At 28.2% G+C, this 5,163-nt stretch overlaps 1 non-coding gene across 1 annotated transcript; it reads right to left on the bottom strand.

Moving 5' to 3' along the window:
• Positions 1-524: 524 nt before the first annotated feature.
• On the bottom strand, positions 525-631 carry LOC149520491 (small nucleolar RNA R71). Its single transcript, XR_016326688.1, has one exon. It is a non-coding gene; the product is annotated as a small nucleolar RNA R71 (small nucleolar RNA).
• Positions 632-5,163: the final 4,532 nt, after the last annotated feature.

Here is a 5,163-nt window from a genome sequence, read left to right as displayed (position 1 = left end):
TCTAGCTTAGATTTTGCAAATTATCTTTCATTGCTTGCATTTCAAATCTATTTTCACTTTAGGTCTTTAATTGGCTTTGTAATTTAAAATTTGATTATATTCAATTTAATGCAATTTAGCTTTGGTTTTGCTTGTTAAACTCATGGTTTTTATGATTTTCCTTCTAGTTTAGGTTTAGGCTAGTTAATTGAATTTTGTGATTTAAGTTCTTAATACTCATTTCAACTATGATTTCTTTTAGAATAGGTTACTATATTTTCCCGTTTATATTTGGTTTGTTTTTTTTTTTTTTGTATTTTACCTAGTTTCCATTTTGATGCTTTCTTTAGTTTTATTTTTTTAGTTAGTTTAACTTCATGTTCAATTTTTATTAAGCCAACTATAGAAAGGTATAGGGATAATAGGTACTTAGCTTAGGAATGTATTTAACTAATACTGGTGAGATCGACATCTAGACTTTTTCTATTATTACTTGAATAGCCTGTGCACTTGTAGAGTTTCCCCAATCACTAGCAAATATAGCAAAGCTAAGGAAAAAGATCACCATATTTTTGCAAGCTAATGGTTAAACATTGCATAATGGATGGGAACAATTCAAAGAGTTACTAAGAAAATGCTCACATCATGGATTACCCTAGTGGCTTCAGATTTAGAATTTTTACAATTATCTCACACCATTTATGAGAACCACCTTAGATTTAGTTGTTGGAGAGACAATTATAAGCAAGATTCTTAAGGATGCAAATGAGCGTATTGAAGAGATGGCTACTAATAATTACTAGTGCGACATGAAAGAAAGGTTAGTAAAAAGTCTACTGGTTTATTTGAGGTTGATGCTAATACTTCTATCAATTCCCAACTAGCTGCCTTTATAAAAAAAATTGAAGCCTTAGGAAACCAACCCCAAGCCAACCATGTAAATGCTATACAAAGCCCTTTTGTCTCTTGTGATATATGTGAAGGACCCCATTCCTCTAAAAGATTCCATAGAACATGTTTTATTGAATTATTATTGTTTTTCTTCTAAGCAAAAAAAGCAAAAAATAAAAAAATTATAATAAAGCAAAAAAAAAAGTGACAGAAAAACAAGCAAAAAAAGGTTTTTTAATTTATTTGTTTGACTAATAAAAAGTAAAAGCATGAAGAGAGATTTTACCCCTTTTATTTCAAACAAAATTTTCTTTTGAATTTAGAATAAAGTTGTTCTATACTTATTTTGTGTTCCCATATTCAAAAAAAAAAAAAAAGTCTTGAAACAGATTAAATTGGTTGGTGGGCCTTGCAAAAATGAAAACGAAAAAAAGAAAAAAAATAATTTACTCTTTCGCATTGTGTTTAAAAGCCTTTTTTTACTAATTTTTCCAAGTTTTATATGTTTTCTTGGTTTTGTTGCATGCTTCATTTTTTTACATAAAGCATTAGAGACAATCATTTTAGATAGTTTGTTAGCGAGATTTTCATGGAACTTTGAGAATCATGAATAGATCCTTCTGTTAGCAAGTTATCTTGAGAAGTGAATGAATAGTTTGAAAATAAGCAGCAGGTAGTAGAAGAATAGAAAGAAAATAAGGAAAAAAAAAAGAAAAAATAGATAAAAAGACAGATCTAATAAATTTTCTTTAGGGCATATTATTCGATTGGTTTAGTGTTTGTTCATGATTTGCATTTGTAGGAATTTGTAAAAAAGAGAGTTGTGAATTTGAATTTTATCTTTTGTAGTTCATTTAATCCTTTTTATGGGTATCTCATCATGTTTTGGATTTAAAAATAAGAACATAGTACATGCACTCCATCTCATACCCAAATGTTAGCGACAATTTAATTATTTGTATTGTAAATGCATTTTATCCCATGTATAAAATGTGTTAGTGCATCTCATATAAGTATGTTTCATCAATTATATACATGCCTCTCATTACTCATGTAGTATATTGTACATGCATATTCATGAATAATATGATTCTATAAAATGTGCACTGTACAAATAGCATTTCATGCAAACACATCACCTTTCATGAAATATGACATTACATTCCATGCATATACATTCACATGATTTATATTATGCATATAATGTATTTCATATAAATGTGTTTCATCATTCATGTACTACATCATTACATTATGTGCATATACTCGTAAAATAATATGATTCCCATTGTGCTCACATTATAGATACACTTCATTGTGTATGTCTTGTTACTTGGTGAACATGAAAGAAAAAAAATGATTCTCATTAAACTTTAATAGTGTTTATGTTGCATTTCAATGAGCTATGCCTCATACATTCACAAATTCATCATGGAAACATCATGCCATTCATGTATTCTCATAACATCCCAAAGTTATTGCAAGAAAAATCATGATGAAGCCCAGTTGTTTTTTAAATTATTTTTCTTTTCATCTGAATTTGGCAAAAGCATCAAAAGGTTGAATAAAGGAGAGGATTAGGCATTTGAAGTGAATAAGCCCAAGATGAAAGATAACATTATGGAAAAACATGATTGATGATCACAGACAACACTTGGCCTTTCTAGCTTTGTACCAATTCTTGAAAGTAGATTGTTGTTTTCCAAAAATAAGGGCTTTTAATTTTTGATTTTTTGTAAATAATAAAATATTGATTGATCAGATTTGATTTGTAAATATTACTTTTTTATATTTTCTAACTCTTGAGTGAGGTAAATAAAAAAATGATTCATAATTGTTTAAGAATAAAGTCCAATATAAGCAGTTTTTGAGATCCTTAAAATTTTTTTAAAAAATAGCCTTTTGAAAAGGAAATTTATGTTTTCTAAATAGAGAGAATTTCAAAATAATTGGTGATTACTATAAAAAATAAACCCATCCAATACCTTTACACCTTTCTTTAATCACTTCCATGCTTTAATCTTTTTGAATAACCTCACTTACCAATCACAATCCTTTTAAGGACATGAATTTCAACTTACAAACCTCGTTATCCTTTGATATATTGAGATAATAATCTTTTTTATATGGGTAATGAACAAAAGAGATCAGTTTTGAAAATTCATTTTGAATTTCAAAAACTAAGCAAGATACACTTACAAATTTTTAATTGGTAATTCAATGTGTGTCAAGTTTTGCCACTATAATTGAGCTATCCAAATTCTTTCAACAACTATGACATGAAAAATTCTTGACATTTTCTCTCAAGTAACCTTTGTTTTATGTCTTAAGTCATATTGACCAAAAGAAGCAAAATTCCTTCTCGCTAAAATAATTTGCTTCATGCATAAATATTTTTTCCCTCATTTTACCAAAAATGCCAAATAGTTTGGAACCAAAATGAACCTTTTTATGAGTTGTGTGATCAAATTTGGGATATCCCATAGAACTTAATTTTCACCATCGTAAGAACCTTGAATGAAAAGTAAGATGAAGCATCAGTCATGTAAAAACGATTGATGGTTATAACACAAAAATAAAGAAAAAAACTTTTATCTCTTTTTTTAAATAATTTGCTCTTCTAATTAAGTGATTATGTTTGAAATGATAAATGATCATCTTTCTCTATTCTTCACATATAGAAAATTATCCACTTGCTACCCATTTGAGCCTATTAAATTTCTTGTTTTAAAATAAACCTTGGCCAATGATCATTTTTTACACTAAGGGCAAGATAAGGACATTTTAAAAAGACCAACTTCAAGGAAAGCGTTTGAGAGTGTCCAACGTGCAATTCAGAAATGAAAACTTGGGAGAAAATAGAATCCTAAGTAAAATTTCAAGAAAGTGGAATGCTAAAGTTAAAGTCAAATATTTTCACAAAAAAAAGAAAAACAAAACAAAACAAAAACAAAGAAAAAGAGATGAATAAAAAAAATGAAAGAGGAGTTATAATTGAAAACCCAAAAAAGGCAGTTTAAGTCAAAGGAAAGGTTTAAGTTGAAAACCTAAAAAGGCAGCTTAGATGCAAAAAAATATCAATTTCCAAGTACAAGGGGTAATATCCAATATAACGAACTCAAAATGATTAAGGGCATCAATGGATTAAGTCTTTAAGAGAAAGAATTTTGTAATGTTCTTCATGATTGTTTGAATATTCATTGTCCAAATACGATTCCTTTATTTAGAAAAAAAAACAAAAAAACTGAACAAAGAAACAAAGACATGCACTTTAGAAATGAGAGTCTGGGATAAAAAATGAATAAGGCTTTAGTTAAAATCCCAAGTAAAAAAAGGAGATAGAATTCAAGAAAAAAGAATGCTAAAGTTAAAGTTAAATGTTTCCAAAAAAAAAACAAACAAAGAAAGAAAGACATACACCTCAAATATAAGAGCCTAGGGTGAAAAGTGAATAAAAAGAGCTACAGCCACTCTTGAGAACCCAAAAGAATTTGAGTTCCAATGTTTTTTTTAGAATAAAAAGTTATGATGCAAAACCTTTTAAAAAATCAGTACCTATTAAAAACTTTGCATTTCTCCAAAGCATGAAAACAAAAAAACAACCCTTTTCTCTTCCCAAATCTTTTTTGAAAAATAATGTTTAGTTTTGATGCACATTGAAGTATTATGTTTTCAATAAAAGAAAAGTGTTTTAGAAAAATTATCTTTTTTGTAAGCCTTAGAGAAATCTTTGCAACCCTGGTCGAGCTTTCCTTGAAATGTTCTCACCAGTGAAAAGATTGAATTGTCAACCACTCTATCCATAAGCATTTCAAATAGTAATCATCAAGCCTTCCTTGAAATATGCCCACCAGTAAAAAAATTGAATTGCCAATTACCACATTCACAAGCATTCCAAATAGTAATCATCAATTTGCAAGGGATTCAAAAGTTACATGTTTTTAATCTTTCTCATCGATTACGAAATACTTTATGTGGGACAATTTTATGATTACTTTTGGAAAAGTTTGGAGATTATTTTAGCAATTTTGTACAAGATATTGAGATCATTTTTGGTGAAGAATGAACATTGAAATTTTGAGCAAAGATTTTTCAACAAAAATGAAACAAAAAAAGTTTTTGCATTTGCATCAATTGCAAAAGACATTCGACCGGCATGCCAAAAAAATCACATTTGCATCAATTAAATGTGCATCATTAGAAAGATATTTAATTTGCATGTAGCAAAAATAAAAAAAAAATCTTCATATTTACATAACTTGCATTCACATTTGTATCATGACAAGGTTATTT

Source organism: Durio zibethinus, chromosome 1 (assembly GCF_047325235.1).
Source record: "Durio zibethinus cultivar Kanyao isolate XHJ-2024 chromosome 1, ASM4732523v1, whole genome shotgun sequence".
NCBI classification, from domain to species: domain Eukaryota; kingdom Viridiplantae; phylum Streptophyta; class Magnoliopsida; order Malvales; family Malvaceae; genus Durio; species Durio zibethinus.
This window is presented reverse-complemented; position numbering and strand designations above follow the sequence as displayed.